The sequence below is a fragment of the Physella acuta genome, unplaced genomic scaffold (assembly GCF_028476545.2).
Source record: "Physella acuta isolate Inbredline_101_S28 unplaced genomic scaffold, ASM2847654v3 ptg000958l, whole genome shotgun sequence".
NCBI lineage: Eukaryota > Metazoa > Mollusca > Gastropoda > Physidae > Physella > Physella acuta.
Window position 1 is genome coordinate 93102 of NW_026732475.1, and position 19774 is coordinate 112875.

Genomic DNA, 19774 nt, shown 5'->3' on the forward strand with positions numbered 1-19774 from the left:
TAGTTTTCGTTGGCCGGAAGTAGTAATTTACGCTGTTTCCGATTTCTCAAAAAACGAATATGAATTTATAAAGTACTAATATTCCGCACTGTTATACACATATTGTTTGTCGTTCACTTGGAGCGGAATTCTCTTTTCTACGAGATTCTATTATATTTTTTAAAAGTTTAATTAATTAAAAACTGATTAAAACTCATGTCTATATCCCAAGTAAATTTTAGAGGAGATCACTCGCGCTTTTTTTTTTTTACGATTGAACGTTTCGGAGAAAGGGAGGATACAAATCGGCTTATAAAAGTATGATGAGATTATTGTAGGGCTACCCCTATGACAAGATAGCGAAGAAGTGCACAGTGGGGGAGTGTTTTTTGTTTTTGTGTGTACATGTTGAGCTAAGGCCCAGAAGTTATTTTCATGTATTTTCAACAGAGGTTTCTGCCATAAAAAAGTGGGGGTCAGTTGATTGGGCGTCCCACACATTTGGTAAGTAAGGTGTACTACTTCCATGAACGGTTTAAAACTGCATAAGGGACATCCTCCGGTGCCCTGGCAGTCCTATGACCCGTAGCGCCCGGTCTCCTCTATAAGCACTGTGGCGCATTGGTCGGTTTTAAAGAAAACCCTACAAAAAGGATACGGTGGGCTACTACAGTCGATGACTAAACTTAAACATAGGCGGAGCCTGGTGCCATTGCGGCAGTGTGGCCAAGAGAGCCCTGCGGCGCCCTTGAGTGGTCGCATGGTGGTGTTGTACCTAACTCTTGTGGATGGTGATCATCATGCACTCAAGGTTTTTATACAGCACACCCAGGGGCGTGTGAATGGTTGTGTTGACAAACTTTCGCTCAAATTTCCGGGGTGGGGTGGGGGGGGATGAGAGCCCCCCCCCCCCCCACTCCGAAGGGAGGCCTGGAAGAAACTGCTAAGAAATAACTGGTTGCGCTAACCTATACCCCGTGAGGATATTTGCAATTCGCCCCACACAAAGTGGAGGTGTTAACGCCGGTCTTGGTAACTTACTGGTATCAGTCCATAGTTAAACACGCGTATTGAAATAAAACCATACTACGTGATGATTTGCATTTAAAAATCAACAGTAAGTTTTTTTTTCTTTACGCCATGGGAAAACTTGTATAACGTGAAAATGTGATGAGCTCGTATTCCCAAATATTCAATATTAACAAAGGTGTAGTTTAAAGAACTCTAATTACTGAGAACTTTCCAGAATATAGGGTACAGTGAGACCAAGTAGGCCTATACACAGTGGCGTAGCGAGGGTCGGATGTCACCCGGTGCGGCACTTAATGGTGTCACCCCCCCCCCCCCCCCCCCCCCAGAGGCGTAGCGACCCTTCCCGGGGACAAACTTTCAAATTTTTTATTTGCATCCCCCTCAACCTTTCGATTTGCATCCCCCCTCAAACTTTCGATTTGCACCCCCCCCCCCCCTCAAATTTTTCTCTATATATTTTGCTACTTTTTGCCTTGGTGTCACCCCCCTAAATGGTGTCACCCGGTGTGATCCTCACCCCCCCGCACCCCCCCCCCCCCCCCGCTACGCCTCTGCCTATACATGATTACTCTAATCTACAAATAGAGTGAAATTGCCTATTCAAAGAAAATATTAAAGATAAAATATTTCATATACAAATAACGTACATTTCAAACAAACGATTCATTTGTTAATTGTCAGTTTCTTTTTACATATATTACTAACAGCTTTGTGAACTCGGTTTATCTTGAGTATCAGTAGGGGTTCGGGGTGGAGTAATACTTAAATTCCATACCAAGATAACCGCATAACAAAAATAAAATAACAACAACAAAACATTAAGAACGTATCGTTATATTGAAGTTGTAGTAAAAATAGTTGAAAAAAATTCGCCATGTCTTTTTATGGAGAGCCTCTTCTTGGTCACTTTTTTTTGTAGAATAGTGTGTGTGTGTGTGTGCGTGTGTGTGTGTGTTTGGCGTGGTGGGTGGTTGGATCTTTTGACGTCATTTAATGAAAGGCTGTGTGTTTTTATTTTAAAACAAAAACATGTATGGAAGACCCCTTGTGTGATAGAGCCTTCCATTGTTGGCAGAGGCGTAGCGAGGGGGGGGGGGGGCATATGTCCCCGGGCGCCGACCTTAGGGGGGGCGCCTAAATGGGTTGGAAAAACAAATTGAAAGTTTGAGGGGGAGGGGGGGGGGGTGTAAATCAAAAGTTCGAGGGGGGGGGGTGCAAATCGAAAGTTTGTCCCCGGGCGCCGGGAAGGGTCGCTACGCCTCTGATTGACATTGAACACAACCGTGTGAGAAGCCCTCTTGGTCCCAGAAGTCACAGCCCCCAATGCAATGGCAAAGCGTGGGGGGGGGGGGGTGGCAAGGGGGGGGGGGGGTGCGGACCGCACCGGGTAACACCATTTAGGGGGGTGACACCAAGGCAAAAAATAGCAAAATATATAGAGAAAAATGATAATTCCACTTTATTAAGTGATTAATTCGAGTGTTAAATAGTCTTTTAAGAGGTGCAAATCGAAAGTTTGAGGGGGGGGGGTGCAAATAGAAAATTGAAAGTTTGTCCCCGGGAAGGGTCGCTGCGCCTCTGGGGGGGGGGGGTGACACCATTAAGTGCCGCACCGGGTGACACCCGACCTCGCTACGCCACTGCCCCAATGTGTTATCCACTGCACCTCATCCAACGCACGCGGGGGGTTCCCAGCACTAAATCGTAACACGAAACCTATTAATTGCCTGGGCCTAAACGCAGTAGAGCCAAGACACTTGAATTGAACTTAACTCTAACTTTAAAATGTATGCAAATGTATGCCTAACCAGGGGCGTAGCGAGGGGGGGGGGAGGGCGGGGGTGCGGACCGCACCGGGTGACACCATTTAGGGGGGTGACACCAAGGCAAAAAATAGCAAAATATATAGAGAAAAACTCGAGGGGGGGTGCAAATCGAAAGTTTGAGGGGGGGGGGGTGCAAAAAATCGAAAATTTGAAAGTTTGTCCCTGGGAAGGGTCTCTATGCCTCTGGGGGGGGGGGGTGACACCATTAAGTGCTGCACCGGGTGACACCCGACCTCGCTACGCCACTGTGCCTAACAACTTAGAAGGTAAATGGTTTTTTTTTGAGACCGCTGCTTTTGTAGTTCATTTTTATAGGCCTCTGCTGATGCATCAATCTGGTACGAGCGAAGAATAAGAATACAATTACATCGTTCCTATTCAGTAGTTTTTGCAATGAGCATATGTTTCTTAAAGTAAAGAACTTATTTGAAATGACGTGGACTACTGTTTTATTTTAATGTGAACAATGTGGGAGACCGCATTCCAAGATTGCACAATCAGTCACTAAACTTATGTGTAAGTATTTTTCCTATAATTTATTATCTTGATAGCGGTGGGTATGGCATAGGCCTAGCCCCCCCCCCCCCCCTTTTTTAAAAAATCCTCTAACCTCCGCAGGCCAAAGTAGGGGATCTACCGAGTTAACGATTGGTACTCTTAATTAATTAGGTATACCTAGATCTAGGGTGCTATTTAAATTAGGCTAGTTTAGCCAATCGATTTGTCTATGACTCGATTGCCGCGGAGCTCTTCTAAATCTTATCGTCTGGTAGGCCGACCCAACGTCGGACAGGTGACGACATGCTAACTATGCCTAGCCATCCAGTTTCAAAGATTAAAAAGTACTAGCAACTAGATCTAGGCCTAATTGAAAGCATAAACATAATAGATTCTAGATATAGATCTAGATCTATATCAAGATCTACTTTAAAAAAAAATTCTAAGACTATTTTTTTTTTACTATTGCTAGAAGAATTGCACCATTTTCGTCCAAGGTACTTAGACTAGATCTAGAATAGATCTAGATCCTCTATTGCCCTTTTTAGACAAGGTAGCCGGGCTAACGGGTCGCTCGTGACGATAGTTTAGCCTACATTTTGAAACGCTTCAACCGCCATCCAACTTTACATGTAGGCTACACGCGAACGGAAATACGTACCGGTATCCTATATTCTACATTTAAATTTTAAGCTTTAAACCCATAAATCTAGATCTAGATCTAAAGGTAGAATCTAGATCTAGATCTAATAGTGTAGTCTAGATCTATAATAAACAAATAAAATATTTTTAAAAAAATGACACATCGTTCTCAATAAACGCTTTTGTTTGGAATGAATTCAATCTTCGAATTTGATGAAAATGTCGAGATCGATCTAGATTCTAGATCTAGATTCTAGACTCTATATATAGAAATCTAGTAGAACTAGTTCTATAATCTAGATCTAGAGGATCTAGATCTAGATTTCTTTAACAAGCCGACTTTGTATTTTAGGTTGATTTAGTTAGAAGTGCCATGGTTTATTAAAATTTAAAAATAGTCTATCGAATCTGTATTTTAATCTATTCCAGGCCTAGATCTAGATTAGATCTATATCTAAATAAAACCTAGCATTATGGCTAATCTACCAATCTTTATAATCTAAAAGCGCATAGGCCTAGTGCTGTTCCCAATTTCCCACTTTTCTGTCTAGATCTAGTACGTTTAAGTTTAGCCTAGCAACAAGCGGACCGCCAGTGTAGGCTATGCCTAACCGATAAAAGCTAGATCATGAGTGCGGTGTGGGAATGATGACATGCTGACCTCTCGGTAACCCCACAGTTGTAGGGGAAAAAAAGATGACCGGAACAAGTGGGGTAGGCTATAGAATAGGCTACAGAGACCTTAGAAGCCTAAACACAAACCTTATGAACAGGAGGCGGTAGATCTCTAGAAGAAAGTAACATCTTGCAAATCTAGTTTGCAGTTTACATTATTATCCAAATACAAAATGATCTAGATCTATTCTAGATTCTAGATCTAGTTTAAAATGTAAGTAATTTAAAGAAAGAAATTCTACAATAGAGATGAAATTATAACTGAAATTTGTTATTGTTATTAAATATTAATCTGCTACTTTATTCGTGTGTTGAGAATGTAATGAATGACACTGTATTTCCACTGCAATGTTCATTTTAGATTTTTAGGTAAAAAAAAGTTGAAGTGTGAGTAATGGATTACATCATTACAGCACGGATTATCATACTAGACTCTAGACTGAGAGTCGATTTCATTATGCCTATTTGAAGTAGATCTAGATCTAAAAAGTATTTGTTAATGAAATGATAGATCTATTAATACTACACTATAATATAGTATAGGGGCCTAATAGATCTAGTAGGCCTAATGGGCCTAATAGATATAGATCTAGGCCTACTATACGAATTAATAAAATAGATCTAATCACTAGATTTAGATTTCTGTCTAATTGAAATCGATGTTGTCAACTAAAGAATAGATGGATCCAGAATATCCATATTTTATTCATAATTTATTAATTACCCCTCTTTTATTGCCATATGAAATTAACTAGATCTAGACTATCTATTGAAACAGGACATTCACATTGCAACAGGAGTGCCAATAGACCCCTTTATCTAATTTTTTGTTTTGTTTTAATTTTAGCATACAATAATATTAATTAAATTAATTAGGCCTAATAGAACATGGACATCTATAGCCAGTGTAATTTAGATCTGGATCCATGGATTCAGATTTTAATTCTACCTTTTTTGCAAGTATTTTTGTCCTACTATAAAAATTTGATCAAGTTCTAGCTAGAGTATAATATGCAATTTTATTTTTAAAGTGACTACTCGGAAAAAGATTTTTCAGCAGAAGTTATGAAACTCAAGAGTTCTGCACATGCACAGTGACTGAATAGCTGCGCTTAGGGTTAGGATGAGGATTAGGGTTCTGTGGTTTGTTTGTAAACTGTTTGTAAACACACACATGCACAGTACTATCGAAAACACATCAGTAGTTTCTCTCTATCTATTGCGCATGAGTATCTTTTTCTGGCTAGAATAGCCCTTTTATTTTACTATTGAGTTGACTCAGTCCAAAGTTCAAGCATTGCAATTTGGGTAATTTTCTCATAAAATTTAAACTTGCTAAAAGCCCCTAGCTAGGTCTACCATCCTATTTGGGTAAACCTCACTGCAGCTACCAACTTTATTTAAATAGCTGGGATTGACTTGCCATGTAGCCTTGCATTGGGATAGTTATGAATTATGAATAGGCCTATTATATATATATATTTTTGAGCCAAATTTATCATCATCCCCTAACCCTTAATGGATCACAACAGTTGATCTTATAATTCTCTGCCATCCATCTCTGCCCTCTGCCATTTCGATTAGTTCTGAGATGGGCAGCCTCATCCAATCCTTGACGCCACCCATCCATTGACATCTTTGCTTTCCTCTTCTTCTCCCTCCTAGCACAGTGCCTTGCTATATTGTTCTGGATATGCATTTAGTTCATCTGAGATAACTCTTCAAAATGATAAATTGATAAATCTGATATCCTATTGGCTTATAATTATTGATATTTGCAGCCTAAATATAATCTACTGTCAAAGCATATGCCAACAGATCCTGATAAATGTTCACATGATTTTGCATATACAATCAATGAATAACTTAACATGAAATTTTTAAAATTTAAATCATGACAAGACTTGAAACTATAGACAGGTCTTTTATCTATTTGGTGGTAGTTTTGGAGCTAGAAGGCCTATAGGATGCATTAGGTTGCTAGAGTATGCTACCTGTTAATTTAATGAGATGAACAAACTAAAAAATTTAATGTGTTTTTGTTTCTGAAAGACAGGTTTAGATAGAATGCTAAAATAGTAAATATACATAAAATGTAGAGAAACAATTGGTGCAACTAAGCTGGAAAAACTGGCAAGATGCACTATTGAGTTACAGTGCTTGACTTTGTGTATTATATTTAAGAGGCTGGCTGTCACTTCATAACCCTCATCTATAGATGGAGATGTAAAAACATAATGTGACTAGCTATTTCACTGCAGGCATTTGTAATGGCATTTTTAGGTTTTGCCTTAGGGCAGTGAAAAACAACTTGAAATAGGCATTTTTCATTCTCTTTCTATGTATACCACACCTGAACTTTTGTGTGTGTGTGTGTGTGAATAGTCTAGTCAGTAACTATATCCCTAATTGCACAACATTGATTTCAATATGTGCCCAGAAATTCAGTCTCTGCATGTTTCCTACCCTGCCTCATCTGACACAACACCCTCTGGTGTTTCCCAGTATGACCCCATTCTCATGACCTTAGTCTTGATGAACTGCAAGCTGAAGTAACGCTGTGAAACTATAACTTTCTTTTGTTTTATATTTGAACGTAGATGTGAATCACTTAACTCAAAAAAGAATGTAATGGTTCAACTTTTTTTTCAGCATTATGATAGACCTCACACGACTTACAAGGCAACTTTATTCCCATGACCAGTTATCTAGAATTGCCCATCCTTTGTGCTGTTCTCTTGACCCCAATTACTCAACCCTCCTACCTGTTAAGGGATTGATACAGGACAGTTTGGTAAGTAGCAACACCTTAATGCCCATCACCCCCAGCACTATTCATACTACTAGGTTTAAACTATTTATAAAACATTTTTCTGTATAATACTGAAAAGCTCATTCAATTGTAAGACCTACATAGATATTTTCTCAAAACCGTGTGTACTATCATTTATATATTTTCTTATACTAGAAGTGCAACAAACAATGCAACAACCCATGACAGTGCAGTTAAGAAGGAGTAATTGGAGCTGGGTGGGACATACACTGCATAAGGCTGACTCTAATGTGACACTCCAGGTGCTTGAGTCAAACCCCTAGGAAAAGTGAAAGAGAAGGCACCCAAGTCAGACCTAGAGGCAGAGTCTTCTTGAAGAACTGAAGACAGCAGGAATGTCTTGAGGGGGTTTGCAAAATCAACAGCGTGGAATGGAGGGCTATGGTTAAGGCCCTTTACTCTCCACAATGAGTAAAGAGGTTTGTCAAGTCAAGAAGTACAATATGTGAGTTTAATTGCACTGAGTACCGTATGTTTGATAGAACTTAATACCATTTGCATTAGATAGCACTGAGTACCATGTGCATTAGATAGCACTGAATACCATTTGCATTAGATAGCACTGAATACCATTTGCATTAGATAGCACTGAATACCATTTGCATTAGATAGCACTGAGTACCATTTGCATTAGATAGCACTGAATACCATTTGCATTAGTTAGCACTGAATACCATTTGCATTAGATAGCACTGAGTACCATGTGCATTAGATAGCACTGAATACCATTTGCATTAGATAGCACTGAATACCATTTGCATTAGATAGCACTGAATACCATTTGCATTAGATAGCACTGAGTACCATTTGCATTAGATAGCACTGAATACCATTTGCATTAAATAGCATTGAATACTATTTGCATTAGATAGCACTGATTACCATTTGCATTAGATAGCACTGAATACCATTTGCTTTAGATAGCACTGAGTACCATTTGCATTAGATAGCACTGAATACCATTTTCATTAGATAGCACTGAGTACCATTTGCATTAGATAGCACTGAGTACCATCTGCATTAGATAGCACTGAGTACCATTTGCATTAGAAAGCACCGAATACCATTTGCATTAGATAGCACTGAATACCATTTGCATTAAATAGCATTGAATACTATTTGCATTAGAGAGCACTGAGTTGAGTACCATTTGCATTAGATAGCACTGAATACCATTTGCATTAGATAGCACTGAATACCATTTGCTTTAGATAGCACTGAGTACCATGTGCATTAGATAGCACTGAATACCATTTGCATTAGATAGCACTGAATACCATTTGCATTAGATAGCACTGAATACCATTTGCATTAGATAGCACTGAATACCATTTGCATTAAATAGCATTGAATACTATTTGCATTAGATAGCACTGAGTACCATTTGCATTAGATAGCACTGAATACCATTTGCATTAGATAGCACTGAATACCATTTGCTTTAGATAGCACTGAGTACCATGTGCATTAGATAGCACTGAGTACCATGTGCATTAGATAGCACTGAGTACCATTTGCATTAGGTAGCACTGAGTACCATTTGCATTAGGTAACACTGAATACCATTTGCATTAGGTAGCACTGAATACCATTTGCATTAGATAGCACTGAATACCATCTGTTTTTTATAACACTGAGTACAGTGTGTTTGATAGTATGGAGTACCATTTGTATTTTTTGATAGCACTGAGTACCATGTGTGTATGATAGCACTAGATAATATTGAGTACCATGTATGGCTAATGTTGAGGTCTGATTTTCATGTTTATACAAGTGTATAATACTCTAATTTTAGAAATATGATTTTTACCCTAATACTTGTGTCAAGGTTAACATTTAGGATTTTCTTAATGAAATTTTAAACTGAATAAAGCTTGTCTTATATCTTTACTGTCTGTATTATGTCATTAATCATCCTCACCTTCTCTGTCAGGTCATTCTGGGTTGTATTCTATGAGCCTGTGTTGATCAGATGTACGCCTACCTGCCCTGTAATATTATGTCTGACAACGTGTGCTGCCCATTTTTTGTGTCTGTCTCAAGGTCACCTGACAAAACTGGGTTCATTAATAAATGCCAGGTTTGTTTTTGCTTCGTTATTTTGTTAAAAGAGAAAAGTAACATTGCCAGTGCAGGTTCCCACTGTAAGCCACATGACTATGTCTGTGGCAGTCATACTGTATAGTAATAATCAGCTTTACTTGACTTTTTCTGACTCAATGCTGAGTACCATTCATAATCTGTTTGACTCCATCAAAATTATGATTGTTTTATCCTTTGATATTATAATCTAAAGCTTATTTTATCTAGTTATGCCTCCTAAGAAAATGTTTTAAAAGTTTCATGTCATTATCTTCCCTTTATGTGATTTCTGTAGGTGTGAACTTGAGGTTAATAGCTGAGTGAAATTATGTATACATTCAACTGCAATTCATTGCTGTTTTCCTGGTAGCTAGAAAATGGGTTGATAACCCGGTCCATCAGTGAAAGTGGCCACGCAGTTCACTTTGGTAAGACTTTCTGGCTGCACATTTCACAACACATGCAATTATGAGTGGTTACAAAATGCCTCAGATAGTATGAACAAAAATAACACAGTATTTCTTATACATTTTTATTATGTTGAATCACATTCTATGTAAAAAAAACCTGCAGAAATTAAAAGAAAATAATTGTTTTTATTCATCTTCTTGTAAATAAAGATAAACAAACAGACAGTTACTGTAAAATTCTCTACTCTGCTTTTAGAACAAGAATTTAACCTTTGTATTGCATTCTTCCTGTTAAACATAATTTTTAAAAATGTATAACAATACAACAATAAAAACTTACAAATTTAATAAAAATGTTGAGTGATTCATACATTTTTTTCCAAATTCAATGTATAATTAGTTATTTGTGAGGAAAGATTATAAAAATGTAATCTATTTAGATACATAATTTTGTTCAATGCATAATCAGTGAAGAACCATAAAGAAATGTGATTTCTTTAGAAAGATGAAACAATTGTTAGTAACCAACAACCCATATCACGGATATTACGAATGCTCATGTAAAGAAAATTGCTTTACCCTTTTGTTAGAAAGCAAGACTTTTAAAATTCTGCTGTTATGTAGTGATTTCCACAACCCTTACCAACTTGCCAAAAGATACTTTAGATGAGGTCTATTTACACATTTCTTATTAACGATGTATGAAATAATGTTGGTACTCTAAATCTGGCGACATACGACAAAGGAAAGGATAGGCTAAATAGAAAGCTATTTCAAACATAAGGGCAGAGCAAACTAAAATTCTTTAGAATAATATTTCTCAACATATCCACCTGACTTCCCTTATAAACTAAATATTAACCCTTGCTGTCACTAAAAATCTTAAAAAAAAATAAATTAAGTGTGCAAACTTTTCTTTCCTGTTTAATAATGTTTTGATGTTTACCTTTAGTTAAGGAATGAGGAGTAAGTTAAGACATTTCTGTCTGGATGCAAAAATATACAGGTGCTGGCATTTTTAGTGATAGTGATGAGTGCAAGTTGTGGAACGGAAAAGTAGTAGTTTGAATCTACACTCGTTCATTCTTGCATTAAGTTTTTGCTAAAATTTTATGTATATTATAATGTAATATGGATAATAGAATTGAAGAGAAAACTGATTAAACTACATTGTTTGAATTCTTAAAGTAGAATAAAAGTATAAATGTGTTAAAGTTGATTAGAAGCTTTTTTGGAGGTAGCTTAAATAAATGTTTAAAAAAAATGTATAATCTAAAGTAACTATAGTAAAATAAAATCTTTTTTGCAGAATGACAGAAACTGAATTCATGATTATGATAAACAATGACTTTTCCTAAACTTTGAAGGTATGTAATACTTAATGAAATTAAATGCTAACTTATCAAAGTTTATTTATATTTAGTAAAACAGTGAAACAGAAATTTAAAATAAGTAAACAAAAAGGGGAGATAATGTCATAATTATTTCTTATTTTAAGTGGTGTTGATAATTAATCTCACTAATATAGATTAGATTACATATTAGCAGTGTTTATTCATTACTAATTTCATTTTTGTATATGGATGTATAATGCATTTATTGTAATGTAGTCTCTAATTGAAAATATGTTATCCAAACTGTTCTATAGTGTTAAGAAAAGAAATAAAAATGATGTATGTATAAAGAATGTATGGACAGAATTAATGAAAAAGATGAATTATATTTCCTGTTTGAATCAGGGAGTTTTGCATCAAGTTGCTTTACTGTCAGGGAACTTGTCACTTGCGGATGTGTTTGATGTTTAGAGCCACACTTCCTCGTTCCTAAGGCCACAACCTGGGCACAGAGGCACAAATTATGGTCTCAGGGAAAAGGTAGGGGCCATTTCTTTTCTTCAACTGCTCACCGTCTCACCCGTTGTCGTTCTGTTGGATGATCACAGCTGTGTGATGAGATGTAGCTCAGTTGTCACAAGAATAGCGAATTTAGGAATAAAGTAAAAAAAACAAGATAACACCAAAACACTGATGTAAAAAAAATAAGAACAAATTTACAACAAAGGTGCGACTAGCTAAGCTCCATAGTGATAAAAACATAACCAATGGAAATGAAGAAAAATTATTTATACTGGAAATATAATAAATTAGTTTCAATAAAAAATATTGCTAATTATAATTAAAACAATGCAGGCAAACATGTAAATAGGCAACAACTTACTCAACCATTCAAAAGTAAATTTTGGGTATGAACATAATTGGGATCAGCAGTTGCATAAATGCAACTCTCACTAAATCTGAAAAAGCTTGCCTGTAACTTATGTTCTAAGGGTTATTTATTGTTCTCTTGTGAATTTTGGTGTATCTCTAAAGCTTTTCTGTAGTCATTAAGTAAAATGTGTGAACCAAATTATGACAATGACCTAATGTTACAATGTTGTTCTAGAACTTGATGAAACTATCTCCTGAAGTTTGATTAAAATTATCAAAATGGTGTTGCATTTTTTTCTGTGCATTGTGAGGAATAATTAATTCACATAAAAATCTATTTGAACTTTAAATTACTTCCCTTTTAGCTACCTAAATATGTTAAATATATCTATGCATAAATGAGAATATGAGTTAAATTCTATATTCTGTGTAAACTTAAGTACAAACAAGTACATTATTTCCCTCTCTTGTTCAGTTTGTAGTCCAACATTTGTATAAAAAAAAAACAAAAAAAAAAAACCAATGTCCTTTAGTTTAGAAAAGTAATGTTTAATTAAAAGAAACACCGACAACCTCTGTTTTGTATATCAAGACATACCTGTTTCAAAAAGTCATGGGTTGAAATGTCAATGAACCACTTCCCTTTTATTATATGCATGTGTTATTATATTGCCAAGAAAAGCTAAGATACATTAATTTATTCTAGACACTTGCTAATTATTATAAACAAAAAGAACAAAAACTAAAGTACTTGATCACTTTATTTATTACTTTAAGTACATTTTTGAAATCCTTCTGTTATGGTTTTTGGTTACCTTTTACAGATAGTTACATATAAAAAAAAGTATTCGTTAATTGATGATGAATAAAATGAAATATTTGTTATAAAAAATAATTCTAAAATTGTTTTTATCAGTTACATTCAGAGATAATATTTTATTTTTTCTCTATTTTTGGAGTTTTTTATCTCTGTGTTTTTCTGATTCAAATTAGAAAGAAATCTCCACTGATTTATACAACTTGAGTAATAAAAACACTTGTATGATGTTTTTTTTTTTATAAAAGCAGTAATGACTTGCAAATATCTCCATTCATCATCAAAATTATTTATCTAATGATAATACTTAAGTATATTAGTGGCTTAAATAAATTAGTGTGACATGCTTTAAATAAAATAAATAATCTAATAATTATAGTATGTAAAGAGTGCTGGTAAGGTGTAATATTCACAGACAAAATAAAAACATAATAAATAGAGACAGCAGTATGCACACAGTATACAACAGTAGAAGAGTACACCTTTCTCTGTAAAGATGACTCTAACAACATTGACACACTGATACATTTTCTGCAGGTACTAAACATAGCATCACATCTTTGTTTTTACAACACAATGAACATACATTTTTTGTGTGACATACACTGTAATTGTCTTAAGATACTCAGAGGAAATGTCCAAGTACGGCCCAGATAGCGTCAGCCCCACTGAAACAAAACCAACACCTGTTTGGTTTGTTGACGTGTGGCCTGACACTGAGCGAGGGGAGGGACTGAGTGGTGTTGATCTTCATACCTCGGGGAAAGCTAGCAGATTGTACTGTTCTTCAGTTTGGGTGTAGTTCTTAACAATACAACCTACTACCTCACTTCGGGGTACATAAACTCAGTGTGGACACCTAACATGAAAGCAACATAATTAGAAACAACACACAGGCCAGACATGCAGGTGATTGTGCGCAACTTGGCTATTGATTCAAGTTTGTACAGAATTTTTTTTTTTAAACTACAAATCAACAGGCAAAAATAAAAAAGAAAACAGAGTACAATATTTCTAACACAAAAGCGAACATTCACCGTGTTTTGTCCACATAAGTAACAGCTTTTGTATCCTGATGATTGTTGAACTGGATCTCATGTGGTTTAAAGTGACGGCCCATACCCATAGATGCAAACTTGTGAATGGGACGCTAATGCGCACAAGTTCGGTTCTACGGGTTTGAGCCATCATATACTATATCTTTTTCTAAGCGGCAACCAACTGATGTGTTTTATGTGATTGTCTAAAAATACAAATTGGACATGATTTAAATGTTTTATTTTTAAATAGACATAATTATTTAGGTACATAAAAGGTAAACTAAAAATAAAAACTAGATATGGTTAAAAAATAAAGTTAATTTTATAATAGACAATTAAAAAAAAGACAAAAGCATGTGTATAAATATAAGTTAGAAAAACAATCTCAATCGACCTTTTTGAAATGGATACAAAATTAAAAACTTTATAGGATGAATGATTTATCAAAGTCAAAATTGGGCAAGGTAGTAAAAACATTCAAGTCTAACATAAAATTTTATTGAAAAAGCCTGCAAGCCTAGTAATGCTTAGAGACTCAATTTAGCACTCAATAGGTGCAGGTGTGAAGTGCACCTGCACCATTTTATGGCCACAGAAACTCTTTGTTCCGCACTGTGAACTAATCTTATTGTGATTTTTAAAATTAATTTAGGAACTTACAAATCCTGTTTTTGAAATATTTTTTTTTTGATTCAATGAATAAAAAAATTACTGTGGGAAATTTTCTTTCTTTTTATTATGAACTACTTAATGTTGAATCTTAAACACAAGCAATAATCACTTTGCATTTTGCTAAATTTTTAAAATTTTTAAAGCCAACATAGAAGCATTTTTACACTTACAATGAAAATATTAGTTAATAATTTGTTCTAAGGTGTGGTTGTTTCCCTTTGATCAGTAATTTTTTTTTTTCCTTTTTATATCCCACTATCATACTGACTTAAAATCATGAATGGTTATTTTTTTTTTTTTTTTAGAAAGAACACCTGAAATGTCCTTACCAATTTTCCCACACACAATCACCAGTGATTTTATTCTGAGGTTTTGAATGATGATTTTCTTACTTTGCCAGGTTGCTGTCCTACACAGAACAGATGTGACTCATCCCAAACCTGTGAGTCCATTCATCTTTTAGTCAGCTTACTTATACACCCAATACACCTTACTAGATGGTTCAGCTTTGCCATTAATGTCTCACTAGACCTATATATACTGTATAGACCTATACATCATATTATGGTTTCACTTTGGAAGCCATAACAAAACTACTAATACTAAACCGAAACAAAAATACTTAAGTTGCCCCTGCTTAGGCAGAAGCTAAAACTTCTAAATTTACCAATTTAAACCATACGTTTGCACACTATAAATCTTATGTTAAGTTCTCACTATAACTCATTAAGGTCTCACTACAACTGATACTGAAACTAAGATAAATAAACTTAGCAATACCTTGCCATCATGCAATGAAACCAGCAACTACTTTGACTCTGTATGGAAGTGGAGCATCTCTACACCATTTGTTTTTCTGTCAGTAGAAAAAGATAATTGGAAACATTTAAAATTCAGCAAAATCTCTGTGCTTTGTATTGTCTGTAATTGAATTTGATTGAAAGCATAAGTTAATTAACCACTTCCAGGCTGCCATAGCACAATGTCAAGTTCCTCTAAACCTTCACTTAGTGTGTGGGGGAAAAATGAATAATTAAACTGCAGTATGCTTTGAGTGTAAGCAGACATATCTAAGGGTGTCACCACTTTTTGTCGGCACTGTCCAAATTCATGATCGTTTCCATCAAAGTTCATGCCTATCTCAAGTTGATGTTTCAATGTAATTTTATGTCTGTGATTTTCATCATTTGATTCAAGGTTATATCTTTGTAATTTTCATCTTCATTTTATTCAAGGTTGTCTTTGTAATTCTCATCTTCATTTGATTCAAGATTATGCCTTTGTGATTTTCATCTTCATTTTAATTGAGAAAAAGAATTTTTGGCTGTATTATAAAAATCCAAATTTATAAGAAATTTGTTTTCTTTTCTTAATGTCAGTGTTACAACTATATGTCTGTTACAACTGTATGTATCTTTTATCTATATGAAGTCTATATCTTTATAACATTCAGTTAAAATTAAGTTAATGTCTGGGCAGTGTTCACTTTGAGTTGTCTGTCCTAAGGTTTTATTTTAAAAGTTTTGCCCTGCCACATTGTGTGTGATTAAACTTAACAAAACAACTGCAGTGACGGTGGTCTATTTTTAGCCCGGTAAATTTATGTTGGTTATGCTTGGCTGCCTAAATAGGATGATTCATTGGTGTCTGATTTTTTTTGTGGATACATACATTTCATTAAATATTTTTTTGTACTCCCTGTATTTCAAGGCCATTAAAAAAAACAACATATAGGCCTACATGTTTTTATAAGTTTACATTGATGTAGTTTTATCTTAATTCAGATATTTAAATATCAAACTTAAAAATCTTATTTCTGACTATGTGCATACTTGCATTTATGAAATTGATTTTTGTGTGTGTGCATAAGTTTCTGCTTTATCTAGTATCATTTACATTTAGCGATAATCTCCCCTTGACTATATTTTTTTCCCTCCCCTTCCCTCCCGCCATAGACTTGACGTGTAAAGTTCTATCGCCTGGTGAACTTACGACCAACTGGTGTTATTATGTCTGCGTCTGCGTTTACTTCCGGTTTTATTTTTGATCTGCAAGCTAGCAGCGATTATATGCTTTTTTTTTTTCTTTTTCGCACATTTTATGGCATTGCCCCGTAGTGGTGTAGACCGTTAGACCATTATGTACACAGGGATGTGTAATGTGTATGATTATCAGTGCATAGCATACACTGAGTGCAAATACAGAGAACACCTACTGTAAACATCAGCACCATGGTTTTAAAGAAATTATTATTTGCTTTGCTGTAACAGGCGGTGTATCGCTTGTGTCGTATCTAATGAAAATAAGGCGCTTTTGTAATCGCAAGCAGGCCTTTTCGAATGTATTTTTTGTTTTTGGTATCGAGATCGTAACGCCGAGACTAGCGATACCTGTGCAGAAAAATCCACACATACGATACGATACTGACAAACTTGGTAGAAATAAAAAGAATTATTCTACAAAGGACTACAAAGAATGATGAGAAAGTTTTACTCTACCAAGTATGTCGTGACAATTGATATGGTTGATGCGTATATTTCCTGCTGCTGATGGTTTAAACTTGACACAAACACATTTTTTAAGTATCCGAACTGCACATTTTGAAAACATACTCTCACACAACAAATTCTATGATTGTTTTCTACTTGCTAGGACATTTTTTTTTTAAAACTGAGAATATCCAGGGACTTAAAACTTTACCCTACACATTCTAATTTTTTTTAAAGACACATTTATGGAACTTCACACTGTCTACTTGTTAAACATCAGCACACGTTTATGTAGCAGCCGTAGGTGGAAATATCACATTTTGATTCTCACTTTTTAACTGTTTCAGTTTACCACAAGTTTATAAAACTTTAATCAGCCTAACTATCACTGACCCTTATTGTACACCGTCTATTTCACATGAAAGTTTATGATACTGAACTAGACCTAACTACACGTCACTCCTGTATTCTACTGTCTAGCCGGTCTCAACAACAGGTTTAAGAAACTGCACTTCTCACAGAAAATAAAAACAAAACAGCGACCACTCTTGAGTGAAAAGACTGTACAATGCATTACGCCGACCTGTGTCTAATTATCTCTACTGCTCAGATATTCGACACATCGATCCACAACCGTTTCGGGTTGAGTGCACCCGCGCGTCATCGATCACGCTGCACCGGGCGCGACAGCAGACGACTAACAATAAAACCAGCGACCCCCACCCTCACCCGTTTCACTTGGTCGAACGTCCCACTTTACATATGGAGGAGGAGAAAAAAATGGGCTCTAGTCTTTTTTATTTATAACATTTTTAGTTGTGAAATTTACTTTTCATACACTGAGTTTGGTGCTACTAAACACTAAGCCACTCGGTGTATTCTCCCCCCTTATCGTCCCCGCGCTGGTTACTTCCCCTTAAAAAAAACCACAAGTCTGTCATTATTGAAGTTTTTACACCCCCTCCTCCCGGTTTCGCGGTTATACGAGTCTCCACCGACCAGGCCTGCTGCCGTTGCAGACGGCTGACTCGAAACTGTGTCACTGGGACGAGGTGCTTCAATCGTGACGTCATTCGGTCACGATTGGCTAGGCTTGTTTCAGCCGTAAAACCTTCAATATTTGGGGGTTTGAAATAATAGTTTTACATTACTGCGGTAGTGAATTAAGAAACCCAGACACATTTTAACTGACCGTAAATTAAGATATTATTTTTAAAAAGATAGCTATTCCTTGTATACAGAATTCCGAAAAAGTTCACATTTGCTATAAACATTTTTTTTTCAAATGTTGATTAAAAAATAGTTCAAACACAAGACAGAGTCCGTTGATGTTGTTGCGTGCTTTTGTGAAACATTTTTTCTTTGATAGCTCATCACATTTAGCAAGCAGAACTATTTTAACCTTTAGTTGAGCAGTTGAACTGTAATTATCGATTGCCCAAGTTGGTCGATGGTTTTAAAAAAAAAAGATGTATTGATTCAGTTTAAAACTAACCAGTCAAATAAAAATCAATGAGTGTGTTGATAGCTGGGTTATATGTCATGAACATTATAGATCTATTTTTCTCTCTCCCTCCGAGCTTATCTAAGATTTATTGGAAATATTCCTGTATTGTAATAAATGATTGATACGCGATGGGACGAAATTGGTTGTGGCGCTGTCACAGGCTTGATCATAAAAACGCCGTTTTTGCTAGTTCTTTTATATCCATAAGTATTGCACACAACACGCGGATGACACATACGTTGGGAACATTGATTTTACACGTCTGTGTCTTTTTTCTTTTATCCATTGTAATCGTTTTGTATTACTATGTATTACATTTGTATTAAATTTCTTATTGAAAAAAAAAAAACAACTCATACTTAAAAAAAAAAAAACTTTAAAAATCTGAAGGCGAAAATGAAAAAAAAGAAGTAAAAAACAAAATATTAAAAGTATGATGGATGGGTTTAAGCTAGGTCAATGTGGTACAGTATGGGGAACCGTAATTAGGTCACCGCGATGTAGGGTAGAGTGGCGGTTGTGATGGTGATCCCAGTGTGATTGCCAGATTTTTACCCCCAGTGGGGCACATTCGAAGCATTATTAATTACATTTAAAAAATAAAAAAAAATAAACTGAGTAAATAATTACAATACATTAAAATTATCTATAAATAAGCCATTATTATTTTCTCAGGAAATAACGCAATTTAGGTTCTGAAATGGTAAAAACGTTTTACACCGTTGCACTTTTTTTTTATTTCACGGCCAACTGGCAATACGTGGCAGCCATTCGCTAGTAATTGAAATAGGTCGATAGTCTAGCTAGAAATGAAGCTGACGAAGCGTGGAGGGAACTATTGATTATACATAATCAAAAAGGTGGCTTTTTTATTCTGCTTACCTGGCACTAAACAGGTTTTGATAGTACAATGACATGTTAAGTTTTGTGAGTGAAACTAAAAAAGTCAAGTGAGTCAACCCTTATATTGTATTCACACAAACACCGATTTCTTCCTCCCCCCCCCTCCCTACCTACAACGACCCACTCCACTCAGTACCCGTTCCAGCATTTTGACCAACAATT

General features: G+C 35.6%; 3 long non-coding RNA genes across 4 annotated transcripts in view; 2 read left to right on the top strand and 1 right to left on the bottom strand.

Moving 5' to 3' along the window:
- Positions 1-3616: 3616 nt before the first annotated feature.
- LOC131953840 (uncharacterized) lies at positions 3617-7727 on the top strand. Its single transcript, XR_009388694.1, has 3 exons — positions 3617-3679; positions 7305-7446; positions 7621-7727. It is a non-coding gene; the product is annotated as an uncharacterized LOC131953840 (long non-coding RNA).
- A 1697-nt stretch (positions 7728-9424) lies between these two features.
- Positions 9425-19774, top strand: part of LOC131953830 (uncharacterized) — a 56464-nt gene continuing 46114 nt past the window's right edge. For both annotated transcript variants that reach the window (XR_009388689.1, XR_009388690.1), the window contains exons 1-5: positions 9425-9565; positions 9863-9995; positions 11287-11344; positions 11717-11851; positions 15114-15155. This is a non-coding gene — a long non-coding RNA (uncharacterized LOC131953830). The remainder of the gene's footprint in view (positions 9566-9862; positions 9996-11286; positions 11345-11716; positions 11852-15113; positions 15156-19774) is intronic.
- Positions 15005-19774, bottom strand: part of LOC131953829 (uncharacterized) — a 108663-nt gene continuing 103893 nt past the window's right edge. Inside the window, exon 7 of the long non-coding RNA XR_009388688.1 lies at positions 15005-15569. This is a non-coding gene — a long non-coding RNA (uncharacterized LOC131953829). The remainder of the gene's footprint in view (positions 15570-19774) is intronic.